We start from the raw sequence: 19,687 nt of genomic DNA on the forward strand, positions 1-19,687 counted from the left end.
TGACTGCTAAAAAAAAGAAGAAAAAAAAAAAAAAGAAAAAAGAGGATCTAAACCAAAGCTGGGTGTCTGACAAGTCCTTGCACACTGAATGTGCAATTGCACAGTTTGCTGATCAGACTGTAAATGTGTCCTGGTAAGGTCTGTAAATGGGTTGTGATGCAGGTCTGGGAAATCTGGTATAAATCAGAGAGGCAGAGTTAGCAGTTTGCAGGAACATGAGGCCATCAGGACTTCCACTGCCAGAGGAGTTCTGTCCTAGTGTTTCCAGTGGTTAACTGTGGGGTTATGGAGTCTAAATTTATTATATGGAAATATTGGGTTCAGCTTTTTCTTTGAAATAGATCCTTATGGATAGCTGTTTGCAGGTCTACCCAACATGAGAAGAAACTAATGCTCAGGCCATTCAGTGTTTCATGTAAGGAGACTATCAAGTCAAGGGGAGAGTAACATAAGCGGTGCAGTCTGTCTGCAGGAATATTTTCTAAAAGGGTTTGTTTCTGTGCCCTGTAGCTGGCAGTCATCCTGCTCACAGCTGTCCAGGGAATGACGATTTCTCTTTGCTGCAGCTTTCAAGGTTTTTAACTGTGTCTGTTTCATATTGAAACAACAACAAAAAAATTTTTGGACTGTTTTCATCAAAATGGAAACATCTGGTTTGGGTGTAAAAATAGCGGGTGTGTTCTCAACACAGTGCACATTTTGCTTCTGCTTGTCCTGATGTGCAAGGGCATTAGGTGCAACTACTGGGAAACTCGGGTCCCCCCCCCCGGTCACTGTGGCACAGACCTGCAAAACCCATGGTGTGTGCGTGTGCCTGCCTTCACCCCATCCAGACTCCCTGCCTGCTTTCCCAAGCAGCTTTAATTGAAAGCAGTATATCTCCAAGCCGTTTTTCTGGAAAAGCAGCATGCTTCAGGAAAATGTTGCTTGGTTAAAAATGTCTCAAACAGCAAGAACGCTACTGGTGATAGGAGTAGTGGCGATAACAGGGTTTAGACAGCTTTTCTACTACGTTGTCGCTTTCCTACGTTTGTGGATTAATCAAGGCCTTTGCCAGATAGGATGGAAGAGCAAAGTTAAGGCAGATCATGCCCTGGTATCTCTGTCATTCGTTCTCTCCCTCCCCTTCCCAGCTGCATCTCCTCGCACAGCACAGTTTTGAACAGGGTGACAGCTTTCTCCTGCTGCTGTTGAAGTCAAGCCGCAGGAAAAAGCTGCAGTGATCTCTGGTCACCGCAGCCGAGGAGCAGACCTTGCTGTCGTCCCCAGCTTCCCTGCCGGGTGGGCAGGTCCTGCTCTGGCCCGCCACGCGACCCTTTCCGCCAAGCAGGATGGGTCACTTCACTTAATAGCGTGTGATTCTCTTGCTGATGAATTCGGGGATGATGGCACTCTCCAGTGAAATGCGGAGTGCATCTCAGATGGATGGGTGAAAATGCTGCATTAAGATCTCTTGCTAAGAATCCTTGATTAATGCGGTTATACTGTTGTTGTTAAAGGCTGTTGCTGGACAGGATTAAGGAAGAAAGACCTATGAGAAGCAGGATTGGTTGTGAGTTATCTCCCTGTATCTTTTAATCTCTCATGTGGTACAGCCTGATATTTTCAAGTCTTCCTTTTGAAATGGCAGATAGAAACATATTGCTGCTGTCTAAAACCTTTAATCTTCAAATGGAAATAAGCTTTTCTTGCAGGAGTAGGCTGCTTTTTCAGATGCTTTCAGAAATGCTGATGTTGTGCCTTGGTTGATCTGGCTAATTAAAAATGAGCTCCTGTCAATCAAAACCATTACTTTAATGGTAATAGCAAAAATGCAAAGTGCAGCTCTAGTAAATCAGTGTCAGACAGAAATGTGCCTCATTTCCTCTGTCTGATTCACTCAGCAAGAATCGAGGTTTTTCTTGTGAGTTTTGATATTCACAGACCTTTCTGTTATGAATTTTACCCTTTTAATTCCCGTTGCCTGCCCAGATGACCAATGCGAATTTATTCAAAATACTTCGTTTCTTGCCGGAAGTTTGGGAAGAGCATCGTGAGGTCTCTCCTCGAGTTCTCCGCTGGGCTGAGTCCAGCTGGGTTCGAGACTCCTCCTCCTCCTCTGCCTCATACCATCTGCATCCCGGCCCCTTGGGAACACCTGGTTTTAGTAGATACGACATTTTGCTCCCTGTAAAAATGGGCAGAACTGAACCTGTAGCCCCAGGTTTTCTACCCTGCCATCAGTCCCCCAAGGTGTGCCATTCCCCGGGGCCTGTTTGCTGTCCTAAATGTTCAGACAGCTGACCCTGATGATGCTGAATCCTTCTCTGGAGAGGCCTGTCTCACTGGCTATGACTGGCTGAGAAGGTGCCTAACGTAAGCTCCCTGGTTAAGCACATACAGGCAGGGAAGTGTTTTTACTCCCTCCCTTACACCCTTTGTGTGTATTTGGCTTTTTAAAATCTATTTCTGCACCAAATAGATCAGTTGTTGCAGTGAAAGATATTCCAAGTATCGAGTTTGACTCAGAAGCATGCAGCATTAGGGTGGTGTGAGCTCTGTCCCTGGCTAGCAAGCAAGCCTATTTTCAACAAAGACACAAACCGAAGCAAACCTGCTTTTATATATGGAATTTCTCAAACATTGGTACAAAGACTCCAGGTGCCTTAATGATTAATTAGACTCAAAATGGCAAATATGACCACCTAGCAGCAAAAACTAATTATATGCAAATAGTGAATTAACTCAACCCAAGTTAACTCAGAAGACTTCAAAGCAGCTCAAGGATTTAAAAAAAATATTTCTTATCCCTGCCCCCCCCCCTCCCCCCCAATGCAAGGAACAGGCCTTGACCTTCCTCAGAACAGCCTCGTATAGAGTGACTTCCCCTTCTTTTCCTGTATTTGCTAACCCCCAGTATCTCTTTGTCACTTAAACTTTTCGGTGGCTGTGTTCACCTGCTTCTGTCTGCCCCAGCTCCTTCCCCTGCCAGCTCCTGTTATCTTGGGCTCTGCCATTCCTGTCCCTCCCTTCTTTTTGAAGTAATGCTCTTTTGTTCTGCCTGCATGCACATTCTTGCATTCCACAGTCCAGTAGCACTTCCCTGGTCCTTCAGTTGCTGCCTTATCCCTTCTTTCCATTCTTGCCTTAAGCGCTCTGGTGCATCCCGTTTCTCCTGCCTGTCTGCAGCCTCACTGCAACCGTGAGCTAAAAATCCTCGCCTCGGAAGATGTAACTGGGGCCATTTAATAGCAGACCTGAATGCATCAAGACAGGCTACCGCAGGCTCAATACCTTTTCCCAAGTGCTGTAAAAGTCAGTCTTCCCTAGTACTTAACTGTTCTTTAGATTTAATTTGACACAAGCATGGTGGCACCAATTTCCTTCATGAGATCCTACTTTAGCCTGTCTCCTTGTAGGATACCTGGAAGTTAGCAGGGATCTGTGACGAAGAAGAGCTGACATAGATCCTGCATGCATTTGCAGCAGAACCTCTTGCCTTCCCAAGGTGGAAGCCTCAAAGAAAGTATCTGGTAGGGTATTCCAGTGCTCTTACACCCCTAATTACATTCTCATGACTTAATCATAAGCTGCCTTTTGCTCAGGTCTGCTTGTAACATCTTTCTCTCTTCTGCTTCTGACGCGTGGGCTTTCCCTTTAATGTAGCAGCTGTTCAGTTCCTGCCTGAGTGATGGGACTGAAATACCTGCAGACAAGGAGGATCTTTCAAATTCCTTTTGAAATACACCTGGAAATTGCAAATTCAGTTCTCAGATGGAAAGCTCAATGTCTGCCACCCGAGGGAAGAAACCAGGCACGAGCTTCCTGCACAAACAGGCAAATGGCACAGATATGAAACACAGCCTCTATGTTTAAAGACCTCTGCACTTCACAATTCACCCCTGTTCTTTTACTAGGGAATCTCATGATAGTCAGTATTTTCCTTAGGGCTTGAGTCCCAGTCTTGTGATCAGACTGCTTTCATTAAATAAAATTGGCCTGAAAGCATGAGGGTGCTCAACAGGGTGATCCAACGGGCTTGAAAACCACAAGACAAAGATACATAACCCCCCATTTTAAAGCTTTTTGGCTTTTAGAGGTCATGATTTCTTTGGAGGAAACCAGGGTGATGATTTTGGTGTGCTGCTGGCAACTATTCACAGCTGGTTTTTATTTTTAAGGTGGCACCTGAAAGAATGTTTTCCCCTGGTTTTGCTGCTTTGGGATATATCTCAGGGTGGAAAAGATCATTTTGAAAAGTCTTTTTGTTTTGTATGAATTTTACATTTGAAATGTTGTTTTTTCTTAGACTGGAAGACATGGATTTTTAGCTGAGCTGTTTTGAACATGGCTGTTGACACGTACTTTGAGGAGAGCGCACCTCGGTTAAAGGTCCCTCGCTGCCAGTGAAGGTTGAAGCAGCCTTCTGTCTTTTTCTGGTCATGTCTCCAACACGTGCGTGTTGAAGTAATTTTTCCTTTGGATGATGTGAACACACAATGAAGAAATTAAAATCTTGAGCATCCTTTGTGCTCTGTTGGGTCCCCCCCCAGACTTGATTTTCTGATAGTGAGAAGAGAGATTGTGTGCAAGTGGGGAAGAAAACAAACCTATATATAACAGCTCTAAGCTAGGATGAAAAATGCATAAAGTAAGCACCCTTTATTTCCCACAGGTCCTCAGCAAAGCTGGGAAAGTTCTGCCTTATTTTGCTAAGGAAAAAACAAGATTTACTTTTTAGAAAAATTTCTTGAGTGTTTAAGTTAAACATTTGAATTGAGTTACAAAAAAAATTATATACAGGATACCTTTATCATCTGTTTAATGAAAACTAAAGCAAATCTGCAGACAAAGTAAAAGGCTTAGGTCTAGTAGAAACTTGGCAATGAGTTTGGGAACTTGAAAACCTTGAGAACTGTGTATTTGGATCATGCTGTCACCCAGTGATGAAAAATCTCCAGAGTCACCTTCTCGACCCTTTGCTGTATGTGATACATTTGTCATTCTACTGCATATTGTGAATTCACCTGGCTCAGATTTATGCACATATAAACATTATAATGAGAAGGAATTACTGCTGCCACCAGTGGATGTGTCTGGCCGGCTGCCAGGGAGTTCACTGATTGCTGGGGAGATGCCAGCGTTTATGAAAAACGAGTATTCTTTCAAATCACAAAATTGTTTTTGATGGAGGGGGAATTATGAATAGCTGCAGTGTCTGCGATGGCCAAAGAAGTTTACTCTGAAATCAGTGCTCGGTGCTCTGATTGGCAAACCGCTCGACAGCTATTGAGGTTTTTGGGCCTGATTTTTCTGGTCCGGGGAGTGCTGCCAGTTGGGATTTGGCGTGCACAAAGGGGGTCTGGTCCCTGGGAGACCCTTTGCTGGTGACCGGTAGCCCTGCCAGGCTGCTCCCCTCCACGCCGTCTGCTGTTCCTTCCTGAGCTGGCTCCTGCTGCTCATGAGTAGTGGAAAAAAACTTTGGTCTAGAGGGTGTCTAGAAACATTCTGTATTTCCTTTAGTTGGTCCTGACACCTTCTCCCCTTCACCACGTGTGATCCTGCCTCGGTTTGGCTGCTTTACTGTGGTTTCTTTAGTTTGGCTAGGCTCGCTTTGCCCTCCTGTGGCTGACAGCGGATATTCAAGAGGTCTGTACCGTGGCTGCCCCGGACTGATTGATCCCTGACATCAGTGTCCTCCAGAGCTGGAGTTGCCCACAAGCCCGACTTTTCTGCTCGAAACAACTCCTTGATGATTGCGCTCAGTATTTAGTACTTGCTTTTCAGGGTAGACACAAATGTCTTGTCCTATCATTTAATGAAGAGTTGTAAACTCATGATTAGTATTGCCTATATTGTTCTGAACATCTCTAACTGGAGTAGCTAATAGATATCATTGGTTTAGAACTTATTTACACACCTTGAAATACAACCGAATTCTTATGAAGAGGAACCCACTGCCAGTTCCTCTTTTTCTGAACCCAAATAATTATAATTTCGGACAAAAGAATTCACAATAACAAAAGCTTCCTTGGTAAGAGATAAGGTATTCAAAGTCAGTTATTGAAATATGTATAATTATACCCCCAAATAATATTGTCAACCTCCTGCAGAACTGTTGCTTCCTTAGCTCTTCAGATCTGTGGCTACTTCAGACACATGTTGATGTTGATTCAGTTGTTGGTTTGTTTTCAGCTGCCAATTTGTTTTCAGAAGGCAATAAAATATATTGAGAGGGATAAGACTGGGGAATTGCTCACTGGCTCTGCGGGTTGTTGCCTTCTCAGATGCTGCAGAGGAGAGTTGTGTCAGCAGTGCGCAGGATGGCTTGAGCAGATGCATGGAAACTCACCACCACCTCGCATGGCCCTCGTGATGGTAGCATGTGGCTTTCTCCATCTGTCTCATGCAGGCGTGGGGACACCATCTCCCAGCACTCTGATTAAGCAGCTGGGACTGCAGGGTGATGTTAGATTGACTTTCTCCAGAGAAACTGGAGGTGTCAAATGTGAGAGTGGGAAACGGCTTCCAAATTTATAGCTGCTGCATGTCAGGGTGACTTACTCACTGGAAGTGGAAGGTTTGTTTTTTTTTCATTGGCAGGTAAGATTTTTAATTAAAGATAAGAAAAATCTCATGTTTTAATAGTGATGAAGAGAAAATTGCTGAACTAAGGGAAGCTGCTGATGTTTACATTTGACCCAGGTGGGCTCAGCAGGTACTCATTGGCTACGTTTCCAGTTTCAGCATGGTTCAATGATATCATTGGGATATTTTGATTTCTAGGTGTGGAAATGAGAGGGCAGCATGAACACACATAAAATAAAGCTTTCTTAAGAAATATGCTTTTAGAATACTGTAAATGGATTAGTAATTAACTGGTACTTCATTTGAGATAAGCTGCTTAGATTTCAGCTAGGTCAGATAAGGGTTCTTATTCTCTGGTACATGTGTAGTTCCCTATAAATCTCTTAACTGTAAGGTTTGTGAAGAGGAAACAGGGAAGGGTAAAGGAGAGCAAACTTTGAGATGTATGAATTGCAACATTAAAATAAATACAAGCAACAACTTAAGATAAATGCAATAGACTAAAGAAAGCCAACTGATAATGCAAGGAAAAGCAGTTATTAAAGCGAGTAGGAGCTCTTCCTTTCCCCGCTGTGCAAATGCTGCTGCTCCGGCTAAGCTGATTTCATTTGATACCACATGCTCATTTCTCTGGTGATGGTGGCAGCTAAGGGTGACTATGTCCCATGCAGAAGTCTGCCTTGTAGATATCTGAAGTTAGGAGAGAGTAATCCCACCACATATGTCATATGCTCCATAGTAATAGGATAAGATTTTTAGCGGATCCTTTTCTCCTATTTCTGAGCTTTTATCACTGTTGCAAGCATCTGCTATTGGCTGTGTATCTTCCTGGCAAAATTCCTGAAACATGTTCTTACAGTTTGTTGAGGATGAATTCTGGGAAAAATTAGGAATTTCTGTTCAAAGCTTACCCCAAATCATGTGTGTGATGCATTTTGCATAAAACACTCAGAGTTTAGGGGTAAAATTGATTTTTCGTGTTCTACTGTAACTGTAGGTAACCACAACTTCTTGTCCCTCCTACAGATACAGCATACTTGTTCTATTGCTAAGCTCTGAAAATCCCCAGCATTATAACTTCTTTGAGAGTGACAGTAACAAAATCTCTCCATTTAATGCTAGAACTGTGTTCCTTTTTTGCCTCTCTTTAATAAAGAGGGTGTTGAGGATTCTGCACCATATGGCTTTTGCAGCCAAAAGTCCAGGTGTGGTAACTGGTGCATTCAAATGGTGAAGAACGAGTTTCTTGGCTGTGGCAATAATGATTGCATATGGCTTAATCAAAGATGGGTGCTGTGCATTGGAAGATATGTCCCTGCCTGCAGCCATGAAATTTCCAAAGCAGGACTGGGACCCAAATGTGATTATAATGCGAGTCAGAACGTAATTATGAATGCAGGAGGGGATGTGGGAGTGCAAACTGTGTTTGATATGGTAAAATCTTCGGCATGTTGTAATTCTCAGCCTGAAGTTCTGCACCCATTGAAGATTTCCAAAGTTGGAGCTTTGGAGCTGCTTTTGTAATGTAAAAATAAATATTTCACATTAAGAAAATAATGGCCTAGGAAAAAAAAAAACCCAAGGAAAGTGTTCACAAAACACCAGGATTAGGACTGTGAAAAATTGCATAGAAAATTGCTTTCAGGTCCACATTTCAGAGCCAAAGTGGCATGAGTTCTCAGATGTGACAAGCAATCACTGGCTCCTCTTAGACTCTACAGGAGCTGCTGAGTGCTCAGTTTGTGTTTGAAAATGAGGCCACTGATTTAGGCTTCTGTGTAGGGACTTAATGGCCTGATCTGAGGCATCCACTTCAGAAAGTTTTGACTGGATTCACATAAACCCTTCAAGTCAGAGTATATCATTTCGTATTTCCTGTGGCCAGTCAGAGACTTAACTCCAGTTTTGCATTTCATATGCAGAGATTGTTTATAGCCTTGTGAGGAAGGGAGGTATTTTAAGCAGTGTTGTTCTGAGGACTGGTCAACCTCTTAAAACTCACTGTGTGCTGCTGCTCCTGCAGGCTGAGGGTAGCAAGAAGCTGAGTGGATGCTTGATGACAACTTGGGGATGGGCAGACTCGGCAGCGTCCTGGCTTGCACCCTTGGCAGTGAACAGAACTGGAGGCTCAGTGCTGCGGAGGGTGTAGTCCCACCACTTCCTCCAGCCACAGGTATGTCATTCCTGGCAGGGATTTGTCCAACCTGCTCTTACCAGCATCTGATGATGGAGACTCCTCAGCCTCCCTGAGCAATGTCGCTAGTGCTTTGTGGTGGCTACTGTTAAAAAGCATCCCCTCACCCCTTCTGATGTTCAGTCTAACTCTCTTTGCTGACATCTTAGGTCGTTACTTTTCCCCCTTCCCTTAGGGAGATAATACCTAGATGATTTCTTCTTAGTTTTGGAAAGTCCTCCTTGTATCTGGCAGCTAGTCAAGTTTTCCTTCAGTCTTCTCCTCTTTATGCAGGAAGGTTGAAAGTATTGTGACAAATGCATCATGTTGTATTTTTTGTTCCTTTGATGCTCTTGGCTGTCTCCATTTGGCCCGTAGCTTTCTAAATGCAGTATTTCAGCCAAGGTCTAAGGACTGCTGGGTTTGCTGTTATTGTTACTCCATGGGGATTTCTTATAGATACTGCATTTTATGACATAAGTCTTTTTGCAGCAGCATAACTTTGACTCTCATTAATTTTACGATTCCTTACAAACATCCCAGAAACATTCCCATGCCACTGCCTTGCCCTTCCCTGTTTCAAAAAGGTGCTTATCCTGACTAAGTATAGGCCACTGCATTTTTCTTCACTAGATTACAAACTGGGTTACATTTTTAAGACTTACAGTTTGTTCTTCTGATTTGCCAAGATCATGTTCATTCTAGCTCTGTCTTCAAACTTCCTTAAAGCTTTTGTCATCTGCAGAATTAGTAAGCATGTTCTTTTCCATCATCCAAATTATTTATGAAAGTGTTCAAGTCACCCAAGACAGATCATCATGGAAAATATCCTTTCAATTTGACAGTGAACCACTGATACTGCTCTCTGAGGACAGAGTATCTTCTGCACTCTAGGTCATGTTTCCTCCTTTTTTTTTATGATTGTATCTGCAAAGAAAGCCTTGCTGAAGGCAAAATATGTATCATCGCTCCTTTTTTTTAGTAAGAAGGGAAGCACAAGATGATCAGGGATGGTCGTGCAAATTTTGTCCTCTCCTACTATCTGATCCCACTAAGCCAGGGACAAACTTGATGGTGATGGTGATGGACAGACCAAGGTGAAAGGAATGGGCACAAGGGATTTTCCTTTCCACATTTCTTTTCCTTTGAGTCCTATGGGATTTGGATGACCAAGGCTAAGACAGAAGAATACATTCTCATGTTAGCCAGCATGTAGGTGAGTCGGTTTCTCTCGGTTCCTTAGATGTAATCCTGTACCGCGTCCTGACCAGGCTGCCTTTACATAAACCCAAGGCACGAACGTGCTGACTGGACACACTCTTGCGTTACCCTGCCAGCCTCGACCTACTAAACAAAGCCCGGGACCTTGGGAGCTCAGCACCACACTAGCGGTTTTAATTGCTTTCAACCAGGACTTGAAACGCAGCCAGAAAGTGCACCAACTCTGAAAGTCACTGCCTCAGCAGGGCTGTATTAAAAGGAGATTTAACGAGGGGGACACGGATGGGAAGTCGCCGGAGAACTGCTGCCAAAGCGCTGGTCGTTTTTAGCCCGTTTTGTCACCAGTGCCCCCCATGGTAAGACGGGCCTTTGACCCTGCCAGCCTGCCGTCTGCAGAGAGGTCCGAGGAAGACGATCTGGAGCGGAAGGCAGCCGGGTTATCTGCCCCGGTCCCTCTCTGGGGCTGCCCGTTCGTTGGGCGGCGGGAGGGAGCAGCCCGGTGGCGTGGAGGGGGCCGTGTTTGGGCTCCCATTGCTGTGGGGCCCTCCCTGGGGCCGGAGGAGGCTCGAGGAAAGCCTCGCCGCTGCCGGGAGAGGCGTTACGGCACCCTCACGGCCAGAGAGAGGCCTCCGGCAGGAGCCGTAGCCTGCACGCCGCCCGTTTGTAGCCGACCCTGAGGGACGGCCTGAGGACGGGCGGGCGCCGCCTCCCCCGCGCCTGGTGCAGGCCGCCGGCGCGGCGCCAGGGGGCGCCGCAGTGCCGCGGCGGCGGGCGCTGCCCCCGGGGCCGGCGGGCGGGCGGGGTGTGTCCGTGGGGTTTCCGCCGCCTCAGCGTGAAGGGACCGCCGCCCCCCCCCCCCCCCCCCCCCCGGCCCGTGTCCGGGCTGTGCCCGGCGCGGTGCGTCAGGGCTCTCCGTCGGCCAGGCCGCTGGTGGGTGGTGTGGAGGGTGGAGGCTTCGGCCCACCGGGCTGTCAGACCCCTGGTTCTTCCGTGGAAAAGCAGCCCGGGCATACGCGTGGCCCGTCCGCCGTGGATGGCCTTGATGCCGCAGCATGGGGAGGCTGTGGCGGAGGGAGGGGGCTGCGTTTCTCCCGGGGTGCACGGGCTCGGGAGGAGGAGGAGAGGCCGCAGCGCTGGCCGTCCTGGAGCTGGGCGAGGGGCGAGCTCGTGGGGGTCAGGCCGGGCTTCTCCAGCGGCGGGAGCCAGGTGCTGTTTGCCTGCAAAATGGCTGCACCGGGACTTCGTGCTGCTGGACGTGCAATGAATATCATCCTTAGAAAAGATGCACGTACCGGACATACTGCAATTTTACGCACGAGATCTGTGGAAGGGAAGTGCAGCCTTTACATGAACAGATACTGACTCATGCTACGTTTTGCTGGTCCAAAAAATTGGCGTCCTGAGGCGTTAGCAGCCTGAGCTGTCCCGAGGGCGCAGCACCGACCTGGCCCTTAGCTGGGGTGAAACTTGGGTTTTCTCAAAGCGTTTCCAGCCCGTGGTCCCTGTCGGGCAAGCGACCTTGAAGATCTCTAATGGTAGAGGAAGGGGAAATCCTGTGAACTGAGCCCCACCTATAAGCAGAAAAGAAGCTGCAGAGGGCGAACTTCAATGCGTCCTTGGATTTTGCCTGTGCTACGCAGCATCCCACATAAATTAGTGGTGAATCATAACACAGTGACAAATTCCAGTCCCCGCGACTGCCCCTCTTCCCTTGCTTATCTGCTGGCTGCTGCCTTGCTTCATGCTAAGCAGGTCACCAGACCATAATAGTTCAGTGGTTCTTGCGTAGACGACTTGAAAGCGCATAGACTGCTTGAAAGTATGGGCTGGGGAGGGAAAAAAAAAATAGTTCTACTAATTATTAAAAGCATGGCGTAAGTCTAGTGCTGTAATAAGATGAGATTTCATACCATGAACGTTAGTTGCCACTAACGGGAAGCATCACGTATCAATAACATTCCCATCTGGTTAAATATTTTCCACTGAAAGGTAATTCCTGACTACATGCTTTTTCCCGAGGCAGACGCTGTCTCCTGCTTTGGCCTGATGCTTTGCCGTGCAGGCATGCGGTCCCATTGATAGTGCGTAGTGAGGCATGTCAAGCATTTTGCACCATATTCTTATCTTAACTGATATTCATAACCCTCTGACTCTTTCATGAGGAGGGGAGGAGAAGGCAGAGCAATGAATTAAAAGCACCTGTGTATGTGAGGAATACAAAGAATGTTGATTTCTAATAGTTTCATCTTGCAAGGTATATTATAAGCTAAGCTGGAAAGTAATGCTAGTTGTTTCATTTCCTGAGGCACTTGACTCACCTTTGTGCTATCGGAAGGCAGATTTTCAGTTGAACTGAAGTACAATAGTGGAACTAGCAATAATAATAATTCTTACTTTTGTATTGTTTCAGTAAGTGGTGCTAAGGACCTGTTCCTTGGTTCCCTCTCCTGTACTTTCAGGGTGAGTTAGATGGATCTGACATTCACAGCTTGTTAATCACCAGAACCCCAGGTAAAAATAACTGGATACTTTAAGTGCTGTGAGATTTTCTACTGACACTTAATAACACCCTGGATGTTTTTCTTACCTCTTGTACTGTGTGTGCATTGTAGTAGTTTCATCATTGCAGCATAAAGGTGTCTTCAGCCGCATTGAGATGGAGCAGGAAATGGGGTGGATGTTTGAAGCTGCAACAATGGTTTTTGTTACGTTTGGCAATTTCGTTCCAACCAATTTTATTTGGCTTATTGTGAGTGGGGAAAAATACAGTCCTTGAAAGTGCAGTGTTTCAAGCCATACAAAAAGGAGCTGTGCTGTAAGGAACGTTACGGACCTCTGCATCATACCACTCTTTTGAGGGAAGGACAAATGGCATGTAAATTTTATTTGTTTACTCTTAGATTCTGCTCCTGTTTTGACATCAGGAACACAGTTGCATTCACTTGATATTTTCACCTTGAGTTGCTATTCTCATAGCAAGAAGAAAGATGTGTTTTGGAAACAGTGAATTTCAGATGGTAGGATTATTGTAGATCGAAGGACTACAATAGTGAAGAAGAGGAAGATGGTCTTTAAGTTTTTTTTTATTTATATATCCATTTTGACACTAAAATCAGAAATTGTGTAGTCTGATTTCTGCCATGTATATTTAGGGTACTCTTGTCTCTAACTAGAACAAAGCTAAGATAAAATAGCTAGGCTCTGTGGCCTGCCTTCTGGGGAGCAGCTAAGAAATCTCAATGGCTGTTATCTTATAAGATTCTTCAATATTAGTTGGTGTTACAGGGCATTGGTTGTCAGGTGATATTCTCATTGTTATAGATGTGATAAGCCTCTGCCAGAATTTGGCTGGCATGCAGCTGCATAGACCCAGCTCAAATTAAGAGGGATTGCTAGTTAAATGCTGGTTGGAGTTCCCACCTGGAAATTCAGGAAAATTAAACCAAACTACCTGCTGCCTAATAAGCTAATTTCCCTCACATGCAAACATGAATTAATTGGTTTAACAAGCAGTACTTTATTAAAGGGAATTAAGTTCCTGTAGCTGGTGCTGCTTTCATCTGCCCACATGATCCTGGAGAGCAGATGCTTGGCTTTAGTTTTCCCATACATGTAGTGTTTTTGCTTCCCTGAAGCCTACAGAGTACCCGTAAATGCCGATCTTCATCTGGTGGGAGATCCTGCCACTTCAGGTGCCCACCAATGTGGGCAAGGGCTACCTGATCAGAGCCCTGTGTTGTCTGAGTTGGGGAAATTCATGATCTCGTGACCTTTTTTGGGTCTCTCTACTAGGGACCACTTCCATATTGCATAGCTTCATTTACACAAAGTGCTTGGCCAGTGTCCCTGATCAGAGCTGACTTGTAACTCTAAAGCATTGGAAAATACTGCAGACCTTGTCCATGCATTGTTTATTGCATTCCTTACGTTGACACTGCATGACATAAATTTGTTCCTGGATATGCAAACTCTGCTGTAGTTGTACTTGTTTTAGTTCTAGGGAATGCATATATTGGAGGGAAAGATTTATGCGTCAGGCGTGTCTTTGAATCACAGAGTGCTCCCATATTAATAGTTCTAGGTTTTAATATTGCTGTGACAGTTTGCTGAAAAACAGATGTATACATCCTCACAAACACTGATACATGAAAATTCCCCTCTAAGCTGAGGGAAGAGACTAATTTATTTTTGCTCTATGTTCATGCCTTTCAGCACCATGAGTGGCAGCGCTAGCCACAACTGATGTCACAGAGTCCATGGCTAACAAGCAGGAAAGAAAATCAGTGTTTTCACAGCCTTGTAATGCCCTATTTATTTATGTAATAGATTGAATGTCATGTAAAGTTTGAAACTGCGCTTAGCTTTTCTCAGCTCCCTTGATCTGTCTCATGGCTGTGGTAGATGGTAGATGGGTCTCTCAGCTGCTGTTGCTGCCTCTCTAATCTGCACTTTGATTTTGCAGGCATTTCTTATCTGCTGGTTGTGGTCTGTTTGACACATCCAGCTATGCAAGGGAAAAACAGACTGTTGAGAACTCGTGTGATAATACTTCTGCCCCAGTATAAAGGAACTTTATGTTCCTTGCAAACTGCATGTCTTAAAAAATTCTTATAAGCACCAAGTTATTAAATGCCAGTGTTAGCCTAATTTATTTTGCACTTGATTTTTCAATGGGTATAAGCTGATACATCTCTGTTGGTATCACTGGAGTTCTATGTGTTGTCAGAGAAAACTTCAGAGCTGTGTAGTTCCTGGAGCTTAGTAATGACCTGGTTTTGCTAAACCTGCTCATGATGATTAATATTTTTGCCTATATGTCTGTACGTGAGGGCTGAGCCTGGGTTCCCTAAAGCTCAGGCTGACCCTGGAGACAACACCCTGGAGTCAGAAGCTGCACTGGATGACGTGGGATCCAGATGACTGGACACAGCCAACGACTTACTGCACTGCCCAAGTTGCGGCTGCCTGCCCGCAGGCGGTATACAGGCTGCCCCTGCGGCTGAACTGGGGTGGGTTACAGGGTGTGCCATGCCGTGGGTAGTCTAAAGTTCGCAGCACCGTAGCTGTTGGTGCTGTTCATCCTGTGCAGCAATGCTGGCCGCATGACGTGGCCCTGGCACTGGAGCCTCGTGTAACTGCATCTGTCATGAGGCACAGTCTCTCCCTCTCTGCAGAAGCCCTCTATCTTCAGCGCAGAATCGGTTTTATCTAGGCTCATGCAGTTTTTTGATATATAAGTGCATGCAAATTATAATTACTTTGATGTTCACAAGCAGGTTTAAAACTTGACTTCTTTGGTTTGCTTCTAGCTCCATTCGGGAAGCCAGCTACCAAAGCCTGCTCTGACTACCATTTTGTCTCCTCATCTGAAAAAGCTGGTGCAAAAGAAAACAAGCTGCTTCTGCTTTGCCTCCTGCTTTCCTGTGGTCTCAATGACATAAACCTGCTCCTTCAGTGGCATAAGGCTACGAGTAAGTGTTTTGCCAGAGCTGTGATATACGTAACCAGCTGTTCATCTTCTCGAAGTGGGGAAGAAAATCACCCAGAGGAGCAATGGCTCTCCCTGAGGCAGCAGCTGACGTGGATTTATGAGGCTGTAGCAGATATAATCAACCTATTTAGTTTTCCCAAAGCAGGAAGCGAAGCTCTCCTGTGGGAACAGACCTTCTGTACCCTTAAGCAAAATAAATCTTGCTTCCTGGGTGAATCTGCTAGATGGAGCCAAAAGCTGGGTGTCGTGCTGCTTCAGCTGCGGGAAGCTTATTTACCTGCTTGTGGAACAAGATCTGCTGAGGATGCTCTGGGCTTTATTTCACCTGGCAGGTACCACACTCTATCCTAAACCTTTGGAAATAGCTTTCTAATGGATACTTGCCTGCCTGAGGAAAAGACAGTACTCACCCTTTCTTTCTCTCTACTTTAGGCTCTAAGCTAGTGCTAGTTTTTCTGAAATAGAGTGCTGCTTTTCCCTGAGAGGTGACCCTCATCAGCAATGACCCATTTCAGCAATGCTCCCTGAGTAGATGGTAGTGTTCAGGTACAACCAATGCTGTTGAACCTGGGGGCTGGTTAGAAAGCACATTAAATCTATGGCAAATAGTGCATAAGTGAGGTGTGCTGTTTCTGATTCTGGTGTTTTCTCGTTTGAATTGTTTGGAGAGCAGGGCAGGCTGAGCAACAAGGGCCAGAGGTGAGCCAGGGCTCAGGAAAGCATGCGTGCGTAGCAGTGGCCCTTGAGAGGGAAATCTTCTCCCTCATCTCTCATGAGACTCGGGAACACAGGAACTATTCTGAGAGCAATGCCGTCTGCGCCTCTGATTGTTTGGATGCTCGCTTATCACTGTGAGGCAAGTGCCTGGATGCAATCCTCTTGGGGGGAAACCTGTTGTTGTTTCCACTATTTACTTTTTATTGTGGTAGTATCTGAGAGCCACAGTCATGGTTCAGAGCCCCCTTGTGCAGGGAATTGATCATGAGCAGGACCGGGATGAAAGGGAACGGTTCCTCAGGGATGGGCTGAAGTCCGGTATTTTTCTCAAGTTTTATGGAAAAAAATACATTAGTTTCTAAATGAGTGATAGAGCTGTTGGTATTTATGGCCGACGTAAGCAATCTAGCTCCTTTCAGCATTTTACTTCAGGATGTGAGCAGTGGAAGTCTGAGTCCTGGGAAGAGGAGCTTGTAAGCTGAGCTCTGTAAGCGTTACTGCATTTAGGCAGCACATTTCAGTGGCAAATTCTGGCATTTTTAGCCTGTGCCTGTGGTTTCAGAAAATATTGAGGTAAAACACAGGTTTGAGAAGATGTGGAAGTCATCTTCAAGGGGTGAAATATTCGCTATCTGTTGGAAGATCTAGTAACAGTGTGTTTAAACATTTGCATGGTGCAGGGTAAGAAAGTTGATAAATGCCTGTGGAAACTTTCATTGTTTTCTGTTAAGTGTGACCTTTTCTTACCCCTCTTTTTCTGTTTTGTTTTATTAGCTGCTTTTGGTTTTTTCTTTAAATCAGAAGAAGCTCCTTGGGGGAGTTACTGTAGATCTACTTCAAAATTTCTTTGTAAAGCACTGGGATTTTTTGCTTGTCTAATTCATGCTGAGAAGCAGTGTAGTCCACAGGAAGCACCATTAATTTCAAGGAACCATTCAGCTTTAGCAAGGTTGATTAGTTGAGAGTATTAGGTGAGAGTTTTTGCAATATTGAAAGTGTCAAGCTATTACCAAATTTTACATTGATTTTTACCGATTGTCACATTTTTTGACAAGTGCTTTAATTGTTGACTGGAAAAGGAAATGAGTATTCATGTTCTTTCTTTTGCTGCCTCTCTATTTTAGAGAGAGGAGTAATTCATTATATTGTGGATAGAAAACAATTAAAGTGTTGTTTCTTTCATCACTGCATGATAGTGGAGTAACAAAATGGTGTCTCAGACCCGAAGTTCTTAACGGAGTTCTCGGGAGGGAGAGGACTACTGCGTGCAGCTGAGCTGGCATAAGAAATGTCTCATTTGTCATGTGCTAGGGGGTGATTGAAATCTCCCTGTAAGCCACTCTATTAGATATGCTTATGCACTACTGAAAAAAAAAAATGCAGGCTGTAGAAGAAAATACCACTGCAAGCAAAGCCTGAATATAGTAATACTTAACTTGTAGGCAGTGCTCCACTTACCTGGCTGAGAGCCAGCTTTTTTATGATACAGGCATCAGTGTTTGTTTAATGTGTCCCTTATCAAATCCAAAAGCTAATATTTGAGTTAGTCCTCCATGAAGATAAACAGGAACTGTTTGAGTGAGAATTAAGATCTTGTGTATCATGCTCCTCAGAACAGTATCTGGGTACTTTACCTTGAATCTAAAGAAATGTCTTGTAGATGTGTATTCAGTCTGTGTTCAGAGAAAGTTCTCTTAAAAGCTAGTTTACGTAGTGAAAGTATTTGGGGAAGTTATAGCAAAGAGGGGGATCTTGGTTTTAATCAAATGCAAAGCATGCTGGAGTTGATTTGAATCCATCAATTGGCTCTCAGGTCAGGCTTTAGTCCTGAAGGTAGTAAAGATTCTGTCTTTTGAAGATGCTCAAATAGGGCTTCTGTATTCCTACAAACAAGAATTCTGCAACCCCAACCTAGCTGTGCAAGGGAGTCTGGTCTGTGATCATCTTTTCTGCTACACAGCGTAGAGCTTAGAATGCTCCATTGGCTTCAGTGCCTCCATTCCAAAACTGCATACACATATACAAGAGTAGAATTAAGCTCCTTACCTCTCACTCAGTTTAACCACTGATGATTTTGTTTCTGAAAAAGGCACTTTTGAGTACCTTATGTACAAACTCAGTCAGATTTGAAGGCTAGCAGCAACATAAGGACTCTTACTATATGGTCAGGATAAATGTAAATAAATGGATGGTGCAACAAATAATTCTAGGGTGCTACTGCTGATGGATGTCAGGACCCCTCTTACCCCATCACCACTGCCAAAAAACCCCCAAACCAGTAAAGTTAGGTGGCTGCAAAGTTTAACATGGGTTAGTAGAAGCCTGGTGAAAAACAATCTGATAATGCAAATCATGGTTGTAATGGCAGTGAAATAAGGACGGAAAACAAGCAAGAAGATGAGAAGGCTGCAGCCACAGCAATGCAACTTGGGAAAGGAACAACAACAAATGACCACTGTACTAAATCCAGTTAAGAATGAAACTGTAAGATATATTAAATGTAGTGGGCTTTTCCTCACTAGGCGGTATTCACGTAGCATTGAAAGCTGAACAGGAAAATCTGAAAATATCACAATGCTATGTAAAGAGGATTATTGTGCAAAAGAAATTTCTGGTAGTCAGGAAAAAAGAACCATTTCTTAGTGAGGGCAAGCTTTAACTATTGATATAAGAACAATAACAACTGTTAATGCTGAATAATAATGAACATTTGATGTCTTCAGGTTCTTGCCAGGCTCACCACATGCTTTGTCAAGTTAAATGCTGGGAGGAAGCAATGTAGCTGGAACTTGCTGGAATGCATTAGGTGGAGAAGAGGAAACCATGTTTCCTGACAAATAATTTTTTCAGCTAATGCTTTTTTGCAGTATTTGGCCAGCTGCATTGTTGAGTGAAAATAATATTTGGAGAAGGGTGGCAGAACTCACTGAATAATATATAATCTTAAAGAATAAAATGTCTCCAAGTGTGGCCAAGAAGGCCAATAGCATCCTGGCTTGTATCAGAAATAGTGTGGCCAGCAGGACTAGGGACATGATTATGCCCCTGTACTTGGCACTGGTGAGGCTGCACCTTGAATACTGTGTTTGGTTTTGGGCCCCTCGCTACAAGACAGACATTGAGGTGCTGGAGCGCATCCAGAGAAGGGCAACAAAGCTGACGAAAGGTTTAGAGAACAAGTCTTATGAGGAGCGGCTGAGGGAACTGGGGTTGTTTAGCCTGGAGAAAAGGAGGCTGAGGGGAGACCTTATCGCCCTCTACAACTAGTTGAAAGAAGGTTGTAGTGAGGTGGGTGTCAGTCTCTTCTCCCAAGTAACAAGTGATAGGACAAGAAGACATGGCCTCAAGTTGCTTTAGGGGAGGTTTAGATTGGATGTGGAGAAAAATTTCTTCACCGAAAGCGTTGTCAAGTATTAGAATAAGCTGTCCAGGGAAGTGGTTGAGTCACCACCCCTGGAGGTGTTCAAAAGACGTGTAGATGTGGCGCTTAGGGACATGGTTTAGTGGTGGACTTGGCA

At 44.7% G+C, this 19,687-nt stretch overlaps 1 long non-coding RNA gene across 1 annotated transcript in view; it reads left to right on the top strand.

Annotated features, from left to right (window-relative positions):
- The window catches only part of LOC128143846 (uncharacterized), a 75,595-nt gene that overhangs the window by 499 nt on the left and 55,409 nt on the right, over window positions 1–19,687 (top strand). Inside the window, exon 2 of the long non-coding RNA XR_008235903.1 lies at window positions 8,591–8,740. This is a non-coding gene — a long non-coding RNA (uncharacterized LOC128143846). The remainder of the gene's footprint in view (window positions 1–8,590; window positions 8,741–19,687) is intronic.

The sequence above is a fragment of the Harpia harpyja genome, chromosome 7, assembly GCF_026419915.1.
Source record: "Harpia harpyja isolate bHarHar1 chromosome 7, bHarHar1 primary haplotype, whole genome shotgun sequence".
Lineage (NCBI taxonomy): Eukaryota > Metazoa > Chordata > Aves > Accipitriformes > Accipitridae > Harpia > Harpia harpyja.